This window comes from Lissotriton vulgaris, unplaced genomic scaffold (assembly GCF_964263255.1).
Source record: "Lissotriton vulgaris unplaced genomic scaffold, aLisVul1.2 SCAFFOLD_250, whole genome shotgun sequence".
In the NCBI taxonomy this organism is placed as follows: domain Eukaryota; kingdom Metazoa; phylum Chordata; class Amphibia; order Caudata; family Salamandridae; genus Lissotriton; species Lissotriton vulgaris.
The window spans coordinates 2,094,334-2,116,651 of NW_028240859.1; positions in this window are offsets into that span (position 1 = coordinate 2,094,334).

Sequence of the window (22,318 nt, forward strand, 5' to 3'; positions counted from 1 at the left end):
TTCATGCTTCCAGGGGCCCAAAACACAAGATTTATGGTATGGTTAAAAGTGCATGAAAATGGCCAATTTACTCACTCTGAGTTCTCAAAAAGGGTTTCTTCACCCCGGGAAGTTAATTATATACCATTTGGAGGCATTTAATGTTCGAGCAAAAACGGCTGATTTTCGACAAAAGAGATAACACCCCCCCATTACGTCATGCTTCAGAAATGTGGAAAATGGTCCGTTTTCAAATGTTTTATTTTTGAACGTCAGTTCACATTTGTAGGTGGATCATCAGTGTTAGAGCTAAAATAAACATGTTTAAAGTGATTTTCATGCTTCCAGGGGCTCGGGAAGTTAATTAAATACCATTTGGAGGCATTTAATGTTCGAGCAAAAATGGCTGATTTTCGACAAAAGAGATAACACCCCCCCATTACGTCATGCTTCAGAAATGTGGAAAATGGTCCGTTTTCAAATGTTTTATTTTTGAACGTCAGTTCACATTTGTAGGTGGATCATCAGTGTTAAAGCTAAAATTAGCATGTTTAAAGTGATTTTCATGCTTCCAGGGGCCCAAAACACAAGATTTATGGAATGGTTAAAAGTGCATGAAAATGGCCAATTTACTCACTCTGAGTTCTCAAAAAGGGTTTCTTCACCCCGGGAAGTTAATTAAATACCATTTGGAGGCATTTAATGTTAGAGCAAAAACGGCCGATTTTCGACAAAAGAGATAACACCCCCCCATTACGTCATGCTTCAGAAATGTGGAAAATGGTCCGTTTTCAAATGTTTTACTTTTGAACGTCAGTTCACATTTGTAGATGGATCATCAGTGTTAGAGCTAAAATTAGCATGTTTAAAGTGATTTTCATGCTTCCAGGGGCTCGGGAAGTTAATTAAATACCATTTGGAGGCATTTAATGTTCGAGCAAAAACGGCTGATTTTCGACAAAAGAGATAACACCCCCCCATTACGTCATGCTTCAGAAATGTGGAAAATGGTCCGTTTTCAAATGTTTTATTTTTATTATTATGTTTGGCTAACCTTAACAGATTCTCTAATACAGAGGTTCTCCTAGCCGAACTAGCATCCTACAAAACATTTCTTGACATATTGAAATTGTACAACCTAACGTTTAAGGGCCAACGGCAAGGTCATAACCGGTGTCAAGATCCCTAACCAGACTTACCCCTCCCACTTGGGCTGGGCGACAGCACGGAGGCGTACCTCAAGTGCAACTATTACCAATTTCCCTTGACTTGACGGGGGCACCTAAAGACTCGACGCCAGTTAAAGGTCGTTCGAATACTCGTGTGAGGTATCTAGAAGGTACCGTAGACCTTATCTCAACCCCACACAACTTACCGCATCTGCCGTCGCAGATGTCACTGGCCCCGGGAAATTCCCCAGGAGGGGGCTGTAACCCCTCCTACAAAGGAAGGGGCCTTGACCGCCTTTCCTTTACTTCCGGCGACCCATCCTTAGAAGGGACCGCCTCCCCATTGAGGGGCCAATGGCCACCTCTCCCGAGCGCTCCCATCCGTGTTGGGTGACGCCCACTCATAGGGATCTACTAATTTAGTGCTCACCGATCATGACCCTACCGCCACAGGCCCGGATAGTTGACCGGCTATCCGGGCCCCCCACAAAACTCCTAGCTAAAGGTCATGTTTCAACGTTTTTAACCATGCTAAGAAGTCTCCTATGAGTAACTCATTTCCCACCCGAGACAAATGCACACCATCCCCTAGATACATACTGTCATCATTAATACAACCGTGCGAGATAGAATGCAATGTCCTGGAACGAAACAACCTACTCACTTTGTTATTAAGTTTTCTAACAGAATGGTTCAAAGCAGGAATCGAAACAGCCCCCCGCCACACTTTTCGTGGGATCATATGAGACCACGCAATTATGCACCCCGGAACTTTCCTCGCCAACCAACTTACAGTGGAAAGCATTGCCTCCAGGAGAAGTCGTCTACCGGTGGTGACCAAATCATTGCCCCCTAAATGTACTATGACTATAGACGGCGGTGACCTCGTCCGCCCTAACAAACCCTCAAAGAATGCCTGAAACTGGTCAATACAGAGACCGCCCCTTCCGTAGAAGGACATTCTGTACCCGTATTCCCCAGCTACGTGAATCATGTCACCTGCTTCGAATACGTCTGCGGCACGCCTCACGTATGAGTGGCCCACGACCCACACCTCCTTTCTCACAGCCGGTGATGTCTGACCGCTGGCCTGGTGTTGGGTCGACTGCATAGTCCGCCCCGCCTCGAAGGCTTGCGTAACTGAAAACCAAACAAAAGACAAGAAGCGTGAGTACATTATTACAGCTTCACAACATGTGCAACCGCACATACCTCTTATAACAATTGGAGGACCAACGCCCCACTCGTTTTACTTGTTCCACATTAAGACCCCTGGCTGTAGCTTCAGTGGCAGCCCCTATCCGAAAGGAATGGGTCCCAAACTCACCCGGGTCCAAGCCCGCTGCGGTAATTGACATCGCGAGCACCCGCTGAAACTGAAACTTCGTCAGTGGGGTGGCGTCCGCGTGTCTCAACAATGTCCCTCCCCATGATGCCACCCTTTGTGCTAGGTAATCTTCTAAACACTTCACCGGGCACATGGAGGACCCTGGAATCCTGCGAATGACTATGCAGTCTCCCACCCCACCTTGATCGGTTTTTGACTTGACAAAGGATACAGTCATCGTCTCACCCCTGATCTGAACGTGTTCCCGGCACAAACCCCCCACCACATCCTGTTTGTTCCTTGCCACCAGCTCACTTATCCTCATCGCCCCGTGAAATGCAAGCGTAAAAGCAGCTCGGAACAAACAGGCCTCGAACTGAGACGAGCATGTGGCGTGGAGTGTGGCCAGCAACTGGGCCAACCTATCCAGACCTATCGGGCGCCTCTCATCTACTCTGCGACCCTCAAGGCGTTGCCACCCACGTAGCGCTTTCTGTACCACGAAAGACGCTGTCGGGTCCTGGATATTATGGGCCCTGGCAACGAAGGAAATGGCAGCACGATGCCTCTGGGCTGTAGCCACCGACTTCCCAGCCCTACGCAAGGACATCAGAAAATGTACTACCCAATCCTCGTGCCCCCAAAGCCCCCCTCTCTCAGTCCCCAAAAAGGCTAAATAGGCCCGAAACGCCCCTTCGTATGCCTTCCTCGTTCTTGGTGCTAGACTCTCTCCCACGAGGTAACGAAGTTCGGGGCACCGAGAGACCAGAGAGCTTCGGGAAAGGGTGCCGGCTCTGGGTCCGCCGAGGGAAGGAAACCCGAGAAAGCCTGTATTTGAAAACGAGACAGTGCATCAGCCGCCTGATTCATCACCCCTGGGACATGTTTCGCTCTGAATACCACGTTCAGTTGCATACATAGTAAGACAATTTCTTTAAGCAGCCTTAAAATCATTTTACAACGTGCTGCCTGACTATTGATGCATTCTACAACGGTCATATTGTCAGACCAAAATATGACAGAGTGATTTTTGAATCCATCGGGCCAGGTTCTGAGGGCCACCAAAATGGGAAACAGTTCAAGGAAAGCAATATTACTCGTCAGCCCCTCTTCATGCCACCATGTTGGCCACCTTTGTGCCGACCATTTTGTGCCGAAGATGGCGCCAAAGCCCATGCTTCCCGCTGAATCCGTCCATAGACCAAGCTCTTCAGAGGACAAGGCTGGTTTGTTCCAGACGACTCGACCATTGAAATCCGCCAAAAATGCTAACCAAATACGCATATCTTGGCGGACCTCAGCCGATAGTCTTGTGCGATGATGACCCTCCTTTAGGCCGACCATCGCCTGGGCAATCGAACGGGAAAAGGGGCGGGCCATTGGGATCACCCTTAGGGCAAAATTCAACTTCCCCACCAATTGCTGCAATTGATGCAGCGTAACTTTAGATGCAGTAATACACATTTGCAGGGCTGCCCTGAATTTCGACACTTTGGCAGCTGGTAAACGAAAACAACCCTCACTAGAGTCCAACTCGATCCCGAGAAACTCGAGGCAAGTCGTGGGACCCACAGTTTTACCTGGTGCCAATGGCACGCCAAATTGATTCATTAAAACACAAAATTCAGTCAAGGCCCGGGCACATTCATCATCCCCAGCGGCCCCAAGGAACAGAAAGTCATCAAGGTAATGCATCACATTTCGAAAACCCGTTTTCTTCGTGTAAACCCATTGTAGAAAACTACTGAATTTCTCGAAATATGCACAAGATATAGAGCACCCCATCGGCATACACCTATCCATGTAATACGAACCTTGAAACATGAATCCCAAAAGACGTTGGTCTTCCGGGTATACCGGGAGCAAACGGAACGCTGACTCGATATCTGATTTCGCCATCAGCGTCCCGGGCCCCAGGCGATTCAAAATGGCTACGGCCTCATCGAATGATGCGTACCGCACCGAACATATCTCTGGATCAATTGCGTCGTTTACAGAAAGGCCATGAGGAGCTGATAAATTGTGAATCAATCGAAACTCACCTGGGTCCTTCTTGGGGACCACCCCTAAAGGAGAACAAACAAAATTCTGTACCGGGGGAACACTAAACGGGCCGGCAACCCGACCTCGGGTAACCTCTTTCCGGATCTTATCCTGTACTACAGTCGTATGCTGCAAGACGGAAAGCTGGTTTTTGCACGTCCCGACACCCTGAAAGTCCCCCACCGGGATGCGGAAACCGTATGAAAAACCGTTTCGTAGCACCCCAGCAGAAGTACGATCTGGGTATTCGCTGAGCCAGGGAATCATCGCCAGGGTATCAATCGGGGTTGGTAAAGGCGCCCCTCGGACTATATTAGACCTGTTTGGCGCCTCCTCTACCCCCATTTTCACCCGATTTGGCTCTGCACGAGGACTCAGGATGGGGTGCCCCACAACCACTACATTCGTGTTTGAATTTACAAGATCCCGGGGGCCTAGTACATTTACTTCTGTTGAAATTGAAACAGAAACCCCTCTTCCCTGTATTTCCGGCGGGTCTCGGATAATCGTCTGTACCCGTACCCGACCGAAAGGGCGTCCCCCCATTTTGGCGGGAGGACTCACCAACAGTACTCCCCACCAACGGCACTTTCAACATCCCCGACTCTTTCATTTTATTCCATGTCAAAGAATCGTAACAGTCCCAGGTTAAACTTTTGTTATGCTCCATCGCTTTCCTGAAAAGGTTGTCATAACAGAACCATTGGTTACCTTGGTGCGATGTCGAGTACCCCATAATTCGTGACTGATATACTGGAAATTCAGGGAGCAATTCAGGCCTACGTTCCCCCAAAATTGACGTAAAAACTCCCCAAGCATTACCCCAGTTGCCAATATTCTCATTCACTTTAAAGGCGGCCATTTTTGCGCGCCAAACACTCGGATGCATCAGATCCTTTTGACCCTTAACAGTTTCGACCTCATAATGATCAACGAGCAGGGAGAAAATGTTTACGTATTCCCCCGCCCAAATCTTTTCCTTTGTTGCCAAAGGAACATGTTGCCCCAATTTTTCTCTACGAGAGGGTGTTGACTCATCCCTTGCGATCGGCAATGGCCGCTTACCTGCACCGGACGCTACTTCCGCCCCTCGTGGCTTGTCTATCACCGCATCCGGCGCGGGCACCTTGGCTGTATCACGTTTCTCGCGCAACTGTTTCATGAGTGCTTGCGCTTCGGCAGCCGTGGCGCCCCCGCTACTGTCCCCCAACCACGCTGCTAACTGTGCCGCCAACTCGGGAGGCATATCCTCAGCGGATGTCGGGGTGCCTACGACCGGAATCGGATTCCCTTCCTGCGGTACCGGGGCCGGTACCGGGGCTGGCGGCTCGAGCGGGGAACAGGGAACCGGGACGTCTCCCCCGACCGGCCCCCTTCTCGGCCTCTTAGGCCTCCCCCCGGCCGGTGGACGCCCCGATCCCTCCTCACCGTCTCGCCCCGCCAACTGCTTCTTTATCTCGGACATTTCCTTAATGAGAACCCGAACCATCTGGTCAGTCGACATTCTCTTCGCGCCTTTCTTGGGCATTTTTCAAACGAAGTATCTAGAAGACAAAAAGAAAGATTAAAACGCTCAAAATTGGCTCTTCGTTCTGTCCCGAGCTCACGTGCAGCGAGGAGGTGCAGCTTCAGGCACAAGAACAAGAGGATGTCTTCTGGTCTTGCGTCCCTTTTTATCCGTCTTCAGGGCGGGCGTATACCCGCCCCTGCCTGCCCCGAGGGCGTGGCTGGCTGCGTCAGTGTCTAGGCCAGCCCACTCTAGGGCGGGAACAGGCGCGCCCCGGCTACGCCGCTTCGGGCATACCAGCCGAGACGCGCCTCCCGCCCAAAAATGGCTTCCCGGGGGGATCGAGGCACTCAGCCATACGTTCGGGGGGACCAAGTTGGTCGCCCCTTTCCAAATGTTTTATTTTTGAACGTCAGTTCACATTTGTAGGTGGATCATCAGTGTTAGAGCTAAAATTAGCATGTTTAAAGTGATTTTCATGCTTCCAGGGGCTCGGGAAGTTAATTAAATACCATTTGGAGGCATTTAATGTTCGAGCAAAAACGGCTGATTTTCGACAAAAGAGATAACACCCCCCCATTACGTCATGCTTCAGAAATGTGGAAAATGGTCCATTTTCAAATGTTTTATTTTTGAACGTCAGTTCACATTTGTAGGTGGATCATCAGTGTTAGAGCTAAAATTAGCATGTTTAAAGTGATTTTCATGCTTCCAGGGGCTCGGGAAGTTAATTAAATACCATTTGGAGGCATTTAATGTTCGAGCAAAAACGGCTGATTTTCGACAAAAGAGATAACACCCCCCCATTACGTCATGCTTCAGAAATGTGGAAAATGGTCCGTTTTCAAATGTTTTATTTTTGAACGTCAGTTCACATTTGTAGGTGGATCATCAGTGTTAGAGCTAAAATTGGCATGTTTAAAGTGATTTTCATGCTTCCAGGGGCTCGGGAAGTTAATTAAATACCATTTGGAGGCATTTAATGTTCGAGCAAAAACGGCTGATTTTCGACAAAAGAGATAACACCCCCCCATTACGTCATGCTTCAGAAATGTGGAAAATGGTCCGTTTTCAAATGTTTTATTTGTGAACGTCAGTTCACATTTGTAGGTGGATCATCAGTGTTAGAGCTAAAATTAGCATGTTTAAAGTGATTTTCATGCTTCCAGGGGCTCGGGAAGTTAATTAAATACCATTTGGAGGCATTTAATGTTCGAGCAAAAACGGCTGATTTTCGACAAAAGAGATAACACCCCCCCATTACGTCATGCTTCAGAAATGTGGAAAATGGTCCGTTTTCAAATGTTTTATTTTTGAACGTCAGTTCACATTTGTAGGTGGATCATCAGTGTTAGAGCTAAAATTAGCATGTTTAAAGTGATTTTCATGCTTCCAGGGGCCCAAAACACAAGATTTATGGAATGGTTAAAAGTGCATGAAAATGGCCAATTTACTCACTCTGAGTTCTCAAAAAGGGTTTCTTCACCCCAGGAAGTTAATTAAATACCATTTGGAGGCATTTAATGTTAGAGCAAAAACGGCTGATTTTCGACAAAAGAGATAACACCCCCCCATTACGTCATGCTTCAGAAATGTGGAAAATGGTCCGTTTTCAAATGTTTTATTTTTGAACGTCAGTTCACATTTGTAGGTGGATCATCAGTGTTAGAGCTAAAATTAGCATGTTTAAAGTGATATTCATGCTTCCAGGGGCCCAAAACACAAGATTTATGGAATGGTTAAAAGTGCATGAAAATGGCCAATTTACTCACTCTGAGTTCTCAAAAAGGGTTTCTTCACCCCGGGAAGTTAATTAAATACCATTTGGAGGCATTTAATGTTCGAGCAAAAACGGCTAATTTTCGACAAAAGAGATAACACCCCCCCATTACGTCATGCTTCAGAAATGTGGAAAATGGTCCGTTTTCAAATGTTTTATTTTTGAACGTCAGTTCACATTTGTAGGTGGATCATCAGTGTTAGAGCTAAAATTAGCATGTTTAAAGTGATTTTCATGCTTCCAGGGGCTCGGGAAGTGAAATAAATACCATTTGGAGGCATTTAATGTTCGAGCAAAAACGGCTGATTTTCGACAAAAGAGATAACACCCCCCCATTACGTCATGCTTCAGAAATGTGGAAAATGGTCCGTTTTCAAATGTTTTATTTTTGAACGTCAGTTCACATTTGTAGGTGGATACATCAGTGTTAGAGCTAAAATTAGCATGTTTAAAGTGATTTTCATGCTTCCAGGGGCTCGGGAAGTGAAATAAATACCATTTGGAGGCATTTAATGTTCGAGCAAAAACGGCTGATTTTCTACAAAAGAGATAACACCCCCCCATTACGTCATGCTTCAGAAATGTGGAAAATGGTCCGTTTTCAAATGTTTTATTTTTGAACGTCAGTTCACATTTGTAGGTGGATCATCAGTGTTAGAGCTAAAATTAGCATGTTTAAAGTGATTTTCATGCTTCCAGGGGCTCGGGAAGTGAAATAAATACCATTTGGAGGCATTTAATGTTCGAGCAAAAACGGCTGATTTTCGACAAGAGATAACACCCCCCCATTACGTCATGCTTCAGAAATGTGGAAAATGGTCCGTTTTCAAATGTTTTATTTTTGAACGTCAGTTCACATTTGTAGGTGGATACATCAGTGTTAGAGCTAAAATTAGCATGTTTAAAGTGATTTTCATGCTTCCAGGGGCTCGGGAAGTGAAATAAATACCATTTGGAGGCATTTAATGTTCGAGCAAAAACGGCTGATTTTCGACAAAAGAGATAACACCCCCCCATTACGTCATGCTTCAGAAATGTGGAAAATGGTCCGTTTTCAAATGTTTTATTTTTGAACGTCAGTTCACATTTGTAGGTGGATCATCAGTGTTAGAGCTAAAATTAGCATGTTTAAAATGATTTTCATGCTTCCAGGGGCCCAAAACACAAGATTTATGGAATGGTTAAAAGTGCATGAAAATGGCCAATTTACTCACTCTGAGTTCTCAAAAAGGGTTTCTTCACCCCGGGAAGTTAATTAAATACCATTTGGAGGCATTTAATGTTAGAGCGAAAACGGCTGATTTTCGACAAAAGAGATAACACCCCCCCATTACATCATGCTTCAGAAATGTGGAAAAAGGGTCCATTTTCAAATGTTTTATTTTTGAACGTCAGTTCACATTTGTAGGTGGATCATCAGTGTTAGAGCTAAAATTAGCATGTTTAAAGTGATTTTCATGCTTCCAGGGGCCCAAAACACAAGATTTATGGAAAGGTTAAAAGTGCATGAAAATGGCCAATTTACTCACTCTGAGTTCTCAAAAAGGGTTTCTTCACCCCTGGAAGTTAATTAAATACCATTTGGAGGCATTTAATGTTCGAGCAAAAATGGCTGATTTTCGACAAAAGAGATAACACCCCCCCATTACGTCATGCTTCAGAAATGTGGAAAATGGTCCGTTTTCAAATGTTTTATTTTTGAACGTCAGTTCACATTTGTAGGTGGATCATCAGTGTTAGAGCTAAAATTAGCATGTTTAAAGTGATTTTCATGCTTCCAGGGGCCCAAAACACAAGATTTATGGAATGGTTAAAAGTGCATGAAAATGGCCAATTTACTCACTCTGAGTTCTCAAAAAGGGTTTCTTCACCCCGGGAAGTTAATTAAATACCATTTGGAGGCATTTAATGTTAGAGCAAAAACGGCTGATTTTTGACAAAAGAGATAACACCCCCCCATTACGTCATGCTTCAGAAATGTGGAAAATGGTCGGTTTTCAAATGTTTCATTTTTGAACGTCAGTTCACATTTGTCGGTGGATCATCAGTGTTAGAGCTAAAATTAGCATGTTTAAAGTGATTTTCATGCTTCCAGGGGCCCAAAACACAAGATTTATGGAATGGTTAAAAGTGCATGAAAATGGCCAATTTACTCACTCTGAGTTCTCAAAAAGGGTTTCTTCACCCCGGGAAGTTAATTATATACCATTTGGAGGCATTTAATGTTCGAGCAAAAACGGCTGATTTTCGACAAAAGAGATAACACCCCCCCATTACGTCATGCTTCAGAAATGTGGAAAATGGTCCGTTTTCAAATGTTTTATTTTTGAACGTCAGTTCACATTTGTAGGTGGATCATCAGTGTTAGAGCTAAAATAAACATGTTTAAAGTGATTTTCATGCTTCCAGGGGCTCGGGAAGTTAATTAAATACCATTTGGAGGCATTTAATGTTCGAGCAAAAACGGCTGATTTTCGACAAAAGAGATAACACCCCCCCATTACGTCATGCTTCAGAAATGTGGAAAATGGTCCGTTTTCAAATGTTTTATTTTTGAAAGTCAGTTCACATTTGTAGGTGGATCATCAGTGTTAGAGCTAAAATTAGCATGTTTAAAGTGATTTTCGTGCTTCCAGGGGCCCAAAACACAAGATTTATGGAATGGTTAAAAGTGCATGAAAATGGCCAATTTACTCACTCTGAGTTCTCAAAAAGGGTTTCTTCACCCCGGGAAGTTAATTATATACCATTTGGAGGCATTTAATGTTCGAGCAAAAACGGCTGATTTTCGACAAAAGAGATAACACCCCCCCATTACGTCATGCTTCAGAAATGTGGAAAATGGTCCGTTTTCAAATGTTTTATTTTTGAACGTCAGTTCACATTTGTAGGTGGATCATCAGTGTTAGAGCTAAAATAAACATGTTTAAAGTGATTTTCATGCTTCCAGGGGCTCGGGAAGTTAATTAAATACCATTTGGAGGCATTTAATGTTCGAGCAAAAACGGCTGATTTTCGACAAAAGAGATAACACCCCCCATTACGTCATGCTTCAGAAATGTGGAAAATGGTCCGTTTTCAAATGTTTTATTTTTGAACGTCAGTTCACATTTGTAGGTGGATCATCAGTGTTAGAGCTAAAATTAGCATGTTTAAAGTGATTTTCATGCTTCCAGGGGCCCAAAACACAAGATTTATGGAATGGTTAAAAGTGCATGAAAATGGCCAATTTACTCACTCTGAGTTCTCAAAAAGGGTTTCTTCACCCCGGTAAGTTAATTAAATACCATTTGGAGGCATTTAATGTTAGAGCAAAAACGGCTGATTTTCGACAAAAGAGATAACACCCCCCCATTACGTCATGCTTCAGAAATGTGGAAAATGGTCCGTTTTCAAATGTTTTATTTTTGAACGTCAGTTCACATTTGTAGGTGGATCATCAGTGTTAGAGCTAAAATTAGCATGTTTAAAGTGATTTTCATGCTTCCAGGGGCTCGGGAAGTTAATTAAATACCATTTGGAGGCATTTAATGTTCGAGCAAAAACGGCTGATTTTCGACAAAAGAGATAACACCCCCCCATTACGTCATGCTTCAGAAATGTGGAAAATGGTCCGTTTTCAAATGTTTTATTTTTGAACGTCAGTTCACATTTGTAGGTGGATCATCAGTGTTAGAGCTAAAATTAGCATGTTTAAAGTGATTTTCATGCTTCCAGGGGCTCGGGAAGTTAATTAAATACCATTTGGAGGCATTTAATGTTCGAGCAAAAACGGCTGATTTTCGACAAAAGAGATAACACCCCCCCATTACGTCATGCTTCAGAAATGTGGAAAATGGTCCGTTTTCAAATGTTTTATTTTTGAACGTCAGTTCACATTTGTAGGTGGATCATCAGTGTTAGAGCTAAAATTAGCATGTTTAAAGTGATTTTCATGCTTCCAGGGGCTCGGGAAGTTAATTAAATACCATTTGGAGGCATTTAATGTTCGAGCAAAAACGGCTGATTTTCGACAAAAGAGATAACACCCCCCCATTACGTCATGCTTCAGAAATGTGGAAAATGGTCCGTTTTCAAATGTTTTATTTTTGAACGTCAGTTCACATTTGTAGGTGGATCATCAGTGTTAGAGCTAAAATTAGCATGTTTAAAGTGATTTTCATGCTTCCAGGGGCTCGGGAAGTTAATTAAATACCATTTGGAGGCATTTAATGTTCGAGCAAAAACGGCTGATTTTCGACAAAAGAGATAACACCCCCCCATTACGTCATGCTTCAGAAATGTGGAAAATGGTCCGTTTTCAAATGTTTTATTTTTGAACGTCAGTTCACATTTGTAGGTGGATCATCAGTGTTAGAGCTAAAATAAACATGTTTAAAGTGATTTTCATGCTTCCAGGGGCTCGGGAAGTTAATTAAATACCATTTGGAGGCATTTAATGTTCGAGCAAAAACGGCTGATTTTCGACAAAAGAGATAACACCCCCCCATTACGTCATGCTTCAGAAATGTGGAAAATGGTCCGTTTTCAAATGTTTTATTTTTGAACGTCAGTTCACATTTGTAGGTGGATCATCAGTGTTAAAGCTAAAATTAGCATGTTTAAAGTGATTTTCATGCTTCCAGGGGCCCAAAACACAAGATTTATGGAATGGTTAAAAGTGCATGAAAATGGCCAATTTACTCACTCTGAGTTCTCAAAAAGGGTTTCTTCACCCCGGGAAGTTAATTAAATACCATTTGGAGGCATTTAATGTTAGAGCAAAAACGGCCGATTTTCGACAAAAGAGATAACACCCCCCCATTACGTCATGCTTCAGAAATGTGGAAAATGGTCCGTTTTCAAATGTTTTACTTTTGAACGTCAGTTCACATTTGTAGATGGATCATCAGTGTTAGAGCTAAAATTAGCATGTTTAAAGTGATTTTCATGCTTCCAGGGGCTCGGGAAGTTAATTAAATACCATTTGGAGGCATTTAATGTTCGAGCAAAAACGGCTGATTTTCGACAAAAGAGATAACACCCCCCCATTACGTCATGCTTCAGAAATGTGGAAAATGGTCCGTTTTCAAATGTTTTATTTTTGAACGTCAGTTCACATTTGTAGGTGGATCATCAGTGTTAGAGCTAAAATTAGCATGTTTAAAGTGATTTTCATGCTTCCAGGGGCTCGGGAAGTTAATTAAATACCATTTGGAGGCATTTAATGTTCGAGCAAAAACGGCTGATTTTCGACAAAAGAGATAACACCCCCCCATTACGTCATGCTTCAGAAATGTGGAAAATGGTCCGTTTTCAAATGTTTTATTTTTGAACGTCAGTTCACATTTGTAGGTGGATCATCAGTGTTAGAGCTAAAATTAGCATGTTTAAAGTGATTTTCATGCTTCCAGGGGCTCGGGAAGTTAATTAAATACCATTTGGAGGCATTTAATGTTCGAGCAAAAACGGCTGATTTTCGACAAAAGAGATAACACCCCCCCATTACGTCATGCTTCAGAAATGTGGAAAATGGTCCGTTTTCAAATGTTTTATTTTTGAACGTCAGTTCACATTTGTAGGTGGATCATCAGTGTTAGAGCTAAAATTAGCATGTTTAAAGTGATTTTCATGCTTCCAGGGGCTCGGGAAGTTAATTAAATACCATTTGGAGGCATTTAATGTTCGAGCAAAAACGGCTGATTTTCGACAAAAGAGATAACACCCCCCCATTACGTCATGCTTCAGAAATGTGGAAAATGGTCCGTTTTCAAATGTTTTATTTTTGAACGTCAGTTCACATTTGTAGGTGGATCATCAGTGTTAGAGCTAAAATTAGCATGTTTAAAGTGATTTTCATGCTTCCAGGGGCCCAAAACACAAGATTTATGGAATGGTTAAAAATGCATGAAAATGGCCAATTTACTCACTCTGAGTTCTCAAAAAGGGTTTCTTCACCCCGGGAAGTTAATTAAATACCATTTGGAGGCATTTAATGTTAGAGCAAAAACGGCTGATTTTCGACAAAAGAGATAACACCCCCCCATTACGTCATGCTTCAGAAATGTGGAAAATGGTCCGTTTTCAAATGTTTTATTTTTGAACGTCAGTTCACATTTGTAGGTGGATCATCAGTGTTAGAGCTAAAATTAGCATGTTTAAAGTGATTTTCATGCTTCCAGGGGCCCAAAACACAAGATTTATGGAATGGTTAAAAGTGCATGAAAATGGCCAATTTACTCACTCTGAGTTCTCAAAAAGGGTTTCTTCACCCCGGGAAGTTAATTAAATACCATTTGGAGGCATTTAATGTTCGAGCAAAAACGGCTAATTTTCGACAAAAGAGATAACACCCCCCCATTACGTCATGCTTCAGAAATGTGGAAAATGGTCCGTTTTCAAATGTTTTATTTTTGAACGTCAGTTCACATTTGTAGGTGGATCATCAGTGTTAGAGCTAAAATTAGCATGTTTAAAGTGATTTTCATGCTTCCAGGGGCTTGGGAAGTGAAATAAATACCATTTGGAGGCATTTAATGTTCGAGCAAAAACGGCTGATTTTCGACAAAAGAGATAACACCCCCCCATTACGTCATGCTTCAGAAATGTGGAAAATGGTCCGTTTTCAAATGTTTTATTTTTGAACGTCAGTTCACATTTGTAGGTGGATACATCAGTGTTAGAGCTAAAATTAGCATGTTTAAAGTGATTTTCATGCTTCCAGGGGCTCGGGAAGTGAAATAAATACCATTTGGAGGCATTTAATGTTCGAGCAAAAACGGCTGATTTTCGACAAAAGAGATAACACCCCCCATTACGTCATGCTTCAGAAATGTGGAAAATGGTCCGTTTTCAAATGTTTTATTTTTGAACGTCAGTTCACATTTGTAGGTGGATCATCAGTGTTAGAGCTAAAATTAGCATGTTTAAAGTGATTTTCATGCTTCCAGGGGCTCGGGAAGTGAAATAAATACCATTTGGAGGCATTTAATGTTCGAGCAAAAACGGCTGATTTTCGACAAGAGATAACACCCCCCCATTACGTCATGCTTCAGAAATGTGGAAAATGGTCCGTTTTCAAATGTTTTATTTTTGAACGTCAGTTCACATTTGTAGGTGGATACATCAGTGTTAGAGCTAAAATTAGCATGTTTAAAGTGATTTTCATGCTTCCAGGGGCTCGGGAAGTGAAATAAATACCATTTGGAGGGATTTAATGTTCGAGCAAAAACGGCTGATTTTCGACAAAAGAGATAACACCCCCCCATTACGTCATGCTTCAGAAATGTGGAAAATGGTCCGTTTTCAAATGTTTTATTTTTGAACGTCAGTTCACATTTGTAGGTGGATCATCAGTGTTAGAGCTAAAATTAGCACGTTTAAAGTGATTTTCATGCTTCCAGGGGCCCAAAACACAAGATTTATGGAATGGTTAAAAGTGCATGAAAATGGCCAATTTACTCACTCTGAGTTCTCAAAAAGGGTTTCTTCACCCCGGGAAGTTAATTAAATACCATTTGGAGGCATTTAATGTTAGAGCGAAAACGGCTGATTTTCGACAAAAGAGATAACACCCCCCCCCATTACATCATGCTTCAGAAATGTGGAAAAAGGGTCCATTTTCAAATGTTTTATTTTTGAACGTCAGCTCACATTTGTAGGTGGATCATCAGTGTTAGAGCTAAAATTAGCATGTTTAAAGTGATTTTCATGCTTCCAGGGGCCCAAAACACAAGATTTATGGAATGGTTAAAAGTGCATGAAAATGGCCAATTTACTCACTCTGAGTTCTCAAAAAGGGTTTCTTCACCCCTGGAAGTTAATTAAATACCATTTGGAGGCATTTAATGTTCGAGCAAAAATGGCTGATTTTCGACAAAAGAGATAACACCCCCCCATTACGTCATGCTTCAGAAATGTGGAAAATGGTCCGTTTTCAAATGTTTTATTTTTGAACGTCAGTTCACATTTGTAGGTGGATCATCAGTGTTAGAGCTAAAATTAGCATGTTTAAAGTGATTTTCATGCTTCCAGGGGCCCAAAACACAAGATTTATGGAATGGTTAAAAGTGCATGAAAATGGCCAATTTACTCACTCTGAGTTCTCAAAAAGGGTTTCTTCACCCCGGGAAGTTAATTAAATACCATTTGGAGGCATTTAATGTTAGAGCAAAAACGGCTGATTTTTGACAAAAGAGATAACACCCCCCCATTACGTCATGCTTCAGAAATGTGGAAAATGGTCCGTTTTCAAATGTTTCATTTTTGAACGTCAGTTCACATTTGTAGGTGGATCATCAGTGTTAGAGCTAAAATTAGCATGTTTAAAGTGATTTTCATGCTTCCAGGGGCCCAAAACACAAGATTTATGGAATGGTTAAAAGTGCATGAAAATGGCCAATTTACTCACTCTGAGTTCTCAAAAAGGGTTTCTTCACCCCGGGAAGTTAATTATATACCATTTGGAGGCATTTAATGTTCGAGCAAAAACGGCTGATTTTCAACAAAAGAGATAACACCCCCCTATTACGTCATGCTTCAGAAATGTGGAAAATGGTCCGTTTTCAAATGTTTTATTTTTGAACGTCAGTTCACATTTGTAGGTGGATCATCAGTGTTAGAGCTAAAATAAACATGTTTAAAGTGATTTTCATGCTTCCAGGGGCTCGGGAAGTTAATTAAATACCATTTGGAGGCATTTAATGTTCGAGCAAAAACGGCTGATTTTCGACAAAAGAGATAACACCCCCCCATTACGTCATGCTTCAGAAATGTGGAAAATGGTCCGTTTTCAAATGTTTTATTTTTGAACGTCAGTTCACATTTGTAGGTGGATCATCAGTGTTAGAGCTAAAATTAGCATGTTTAAAGTGATTTTCATGCTTCCAGGGGCCCAAAACACAAGATTTATGGAATGGTTAAAAGTGCATGAAAATGGCCAATTTACTCACTCTGAGTTCTCAAAAAGGGTTTCTTCACCCCGGGAAGTTAATTAAATACCATTTGGAGGCATTTAATGTTAGAGCAAAAACGGCTGATTTTCGACAAAAGAGATAACACCCCCCCATTACGTCATGCTTCAGAAATGTGGAAAATGGTCCGTTTTCAAATGTTTTATTTTTGAACGTCAGTTCACATTTGTAGGTGGATCATCAGTGTTAGAGCTAAAATTAGCATGTTTAAAGTGATTTTCATGCTTCCAGGGGCTCGGGAAGTTAATTAAATACCATTTGGAGGCATTTAATGTTCGAGCAAAAACGGCTGATTTTCGACAAAAGAGATAACACCCCCCCATTACGTCATGCTTCAGAAATGTGGAAAATGGTCCGTTTTCAAATGTTTCATTTTTGAACGTCAGTTCACATTTGTAGGTGGATCATCAGTGTTAGAGCTAAAATTAGCATGTTTAAAGTGATTTTCATGCTTCCAGGGGCTCGGGAAGTTAATTAAATACCATTTGGAGGCATTTAATGTTCGAGCAAAAACGGCTGATTTTCGACAAAAGAGATAACACCCCCCCATTACGTCATGCTTCAGAAATGTGGAAAATGGTCCGTTTTCAAATGTTTTATTTTTGAACGTCAGTTCACATTTGTAGGTGGATCATCAGTGTTAGAGCTAAAATTAGCATGTTTAAAGTGATTTTCATGCTTCCAGGGGCTCGGGAAGTTAATTAAATACCATTTGGAGGCATTTAATGTTAGAGCAAAAACGGCTGATTTTTGACAAAAGAGATAACACCCCCCCATTACGTCATGCTTCAGAAATGTGGAAAATGGTCCGTTTTCAAATGTTTCATTTTTGAACGTCAGTTCACATTTGTAGGTGGATCATCAGTGTTAGAGCTAAAATTAGCATGTTTAAAGTGATTTTCATGCTTCCAGGGGCCCAAAACACAAGATTTATGGAATGGTTAAAAGTGCATGAAAATGGCCAATTTACTCACTCTGAGTTCTCAAAAAGGGTTTCTTCACCCCGGGAAGTTAATTATATACCATTTGGAGGCATTTAATGTTCGAGCAAAAACGGCTGATTTTCGACAAAAGAGATAACACCCCCCCATTACGTCATGCTTCAGAAATGTGGAAAATGGTCCGTTTTCAAATGTTTTATTTTTGAACGTCAGTTCACATTTGTAGGTGGATCATCAGTGTTAGAGCTAAAATTAGCATGTTTAAAGTGATTTTCATGCTTCCAGGGGCCCAAAACACAAGATTTATGGAATGGTTAAAAGTGCATGAAAATGGCCAATTTACTCACTCTGAGTTCTCAAAAAGGGTTTCTTCACCCCGGTAAGTTAATTAAATACCATTTGGAGGCATTTAATGTTAGAGCAAAAACGGCTGATTTTCGACAAAAGAGATAACACCCCCCCATTACGTCATGCTTCAGAAATGTGGAAAATGGTCCGTTTTCAAATGTTTTATTTTTGAACGTCAGTTCACATTTGTAGGTGGATCATCAGTGTTAGAGCTAAAATTAGCATGTTTAAAGTGATTTTCATGCTTCCAGGGGCTCGGGAAGTTAATTAAATACCATTTGGAGGCATTTAATGTTCGAGCAAAAACGGCTGATTTTCGACAAAAGAGATAACACCCCCCCATTACGTCATGCTTCAGAAATGTGGAAAATGGTCCGTTTTCAAATGTTTTATTTTTGAACGTCAGTTCACATTTGTAGGTGGATCATCAGTGTTAGAGCTAAAATTAGCATGTTTAAAGTGATTTTCATGCTTCCAGGGGCTCGGGAAGTTAATTAAATACCATTTGGAGGCATTTAATGTTCGAGCAAAAACGGCTGATTTTCGACAAAAGAGATAACACCCCCCCATTACGTCATGCTTCAGAAATGTGGAAAATGGTCCGTTTTCAAATGTTTTATTTTTGAACGTCAGTTCACATTTGTAGGTGGATCATCAGTGTTAGAGCTAAAATTAGCATGTTTAAAGTGATTTTCATGCTTCCAGGGGCCCAAAACACAAGATTTATGGAATGGTTAAAAGTGCATGAAAATGGCCAATTTACTCACTCTGAGTTCTCAAAAAGGGTTTCTTCACCCCGGGAAGTTAATTAAATACCATTTGGAGGCATTTAATGTTAGAGCGAAAACGGCTGATTTTCGACAAAAGAGATAACACCCCCCCATCACGTCATGCTTCAGAAATGTGGAAAATGGTCCGTTTTCAAATGTTTTATTTTTGAACGTAAGTTCACATTTGTAGGTGGATCATCAGTGTTAGAGCTAAAATTAGCATGTTTAAAGTGATTTTCATGCTTCCAGGGGCCCAAAACACAAGATTTATGGAATGGTTAAAAGTGCATGAAAATGGCCAATTTACTCACTCTGAGTTCTCAAAAAGGGTTTCTTCACCCCGGGAAGTTAATTAAATACCATTTGGAGGCATTTAATGTTCGAGCAAAAACGGCTGATTTTCGACAAAAGAGATAACACCCCCCCATTACGTCATGCTTCAGAAATGTGGAAAATGGTCCGTTTTCAAATGTTTTATTTTTGAACGTCAGTTCACATTTGTAGGTGGATCATCAGTGTTAGAGCTAAAATTAGCATGTTTAAAGTGATTTTCATGCTTCCAGGGGCCCAAAACACAAGATTTATGGAATGGTTAAAAGTGCATGAAAATGGCCAATTTACTCACTCTGAGTTCTCAAAAAGGGTTTCTTCACCCCGGGAAGTTAATTAAATACCATTTGGAGGCATTTAATGTTAGAGCAAAAACGGCTGATTTTCGACAAAAGAGATAACACCCCCCCATTACGTCATGCTTCAGAAATGTGGAAAATGGTCCGTTTTCAAATGTTTTATTTTTGAACGTCAGTTCACATTTGTAGGTGGATCATCAGTGTTAGAGCTAAAATTAGCATGTTTAAAGTGATTTTCATGCTTCCAGGGGCTCGGGAAGTTAATTAAATACCATTTGGAGGCATTTAATGTTCGAGCAAAAACGGCTGATTTTCGACAAAAGAGATAACACCCCCCCATTACGTCATGCTTCAGAAATGTGGAAAATGGTCCGTTTTCAAATGTTTTATTTTTGAACGTCAGTTCACATTTGTAGGTGGATCATCAGTGTTAGAGCTAAAATTAGCATGTTTAAAGTGATTTTCATGCTTCCAGGGGCCCAAAACACAAGATTTATGGAATGGTTAAAAGTGCATGAAAATGGCCAATTTACTCACTCTGAGTTCTCAAAAAGGGTTTCTTCACCCCGGGAAGTTAATTAAATACCATTTGGAGGCATTTAATGTTCGAGCAAAAACGGCTGATTTTCGACAAAAGAGATAACACCCCCCCATTACGTCATGCTTCAGAAATGTGGAAAATGGTCCGTTTTCAAATGTTTTATTTTTGAACGTCAGTTCACATTTGTAGGTGGATCATCAGTGTTAGAGCTAAAATTAGCATGTTTAAAGTGATTTTCATGCTTCCAGGGGCCCAAAACACAAGATTTATGGAATGGTTAAAAGTGCATGAAAATGGCCAATTTACTCACTCTGAGTTCTCAAAAAGGGTTTCTTCACCCCGGGAAGTTAATTCTATACCATTTGGAGGCATTTAATGTTCGAGCAAAAACGGCTGATTTTCGACAAAAGAGATAACACCCCCCCATTACGTCATGCTTCAGAAATGTGGAAAATGGTCCGTTTTCAAATGTTTTATTTTTGAACGTCAGTTCACATTTGTAGGTGGATCATCAGTGTTAGAGCTAAAATAAACATGTTTAAAGTGATTTTCATGCTTCCAGGGGCTCGGGAAGTTAATTAAATACCATTTGGAGGCATTTAATGTTCGAGCAAAAACGGCTGATTTTCGACAAAAGAGATAACACCCCCCCATTACGTCATGCTTCAGAAATGTGGAAAATGGTCCGTTTTCAAATGTTTTATTTTTGAACGTCAGTTCACATTTGTAGGTGGATCATCAGTGTTAGAGCTAAAATTAGCATGTTTAAAGTGATTTTCATGCTTCCAGGGGCCCAAAACACAAGATTTATGGAATGGTTAAAAGTGCATGAAAATGGCCAATTTACTCACTCTGAGTTCTCAAAAAGGGTTTCTTCACCCCGGTAAGTTAATTAAATACCATTTGGAGGCATTTAATGTTAGAGCAAAAACGGCTGATTTTTGACAAAAGAGATAACACCCCCCCATTACGTCATGCTTCAGAAATGTGGAAAATGGTCCGTTTTCAAATGTTTTATTTTTGAACGTCAGTTCACATTTGTAGGTGGATCATCAGTGTTAGAGCTAAAATTAGCATGTTTAAAGTGATTTTCATGCTTCCAGGGGCTCGGGAAGTTAATTAAATACCATTTGGAGGCATTTAATGTTCGAGCAAAAACGGCTGATTTTCGACAAAAGAGATAACACCCCCCCATTACGTCATGCTTCAGAAATGTGGAAAATGGTCCGTTTTCAAATGTTTTATTTTTGAACGTCAGTTCACATTTGTAGGTGGATCATCAGTGTTAGAGCTAAAATTAGCATGTTTAAAGTGATTTTCATGCTTCCAGGGGCTCGGGAAGTTAATTAAATACCATTTGGAGGCATTTAATGTTCGAGCAAAAACGGCTGATTTTCGACAAAAGAGATAACACCCCCCATTACGTCATGCTTCAGAAATGTGGAAAATGGTCCGTTTTCAAATGTTTTATTTTTGAACGTCAGTTCACATTTGTAGGTGGATCATCAGTGTTAGAGCTAAAATTAGCATGTTTAAAGTGATTTTCATGCTTCCAGGGGCTCGGGAAGTTAATTAAATACCATTTGGAGGCATTTAATGTTCGAGCAAAAACGGCTGATTTTCGACAAAAGAGATAACACCCCCCCATTACGTCATGCTTCAGAAATGTGGAAAATGGTCCGCTTTCAAATGTTTTATTTTTGAACGTCAGTTCACATTTGTAGGTGGATCATCAGTGTTAGAGCTAAAATTAGCATGTTTAAAGTGATTTTCATGCTTCCAGGGGCCCAAAACACAAGATTTATGGAATGGTTAAAAGTGCATGAAAATGGCCAATTTACTCACTCTGAGTTCTCAAAAAGGGTTTCTTCACCCCGGGAAGTTAATTAAATACGATTTGGAGGCATTTAATGTTAGAGCAAAAATGGCTGATTTTCGACAAAAGAGATAACACCCCCCCATTACGTCATGCTTCAGAAATGTGGAAAATGGTCCGTTTTCAAATGTTTTATTTTTGAACGTCAGTTCACATTTGTAGGTGGATCATCAGTGTTAGAGCTAAAATTAGCATGTTTATAGTGATTTTCATGCTTCCAGGGGCCCAAAACACAAGATTTATGGAATGGTTAAAAGTGCATGAAAATGGCCAATTTACTCACTCTGAGTTCTCAAAAAGGGTTTCTTCACCCCGGGAAGTTAATTAAATACCATTTGGAGGCATTTAATGTTAGAGCGAAAACGGCTGATTTTCGACAAAAGAGATAACACCCCCCCATCACGTCATGCTTCAGAAATGTGGAAAATGGTCCGTTTTCAAATGTTTTATTTTTGAA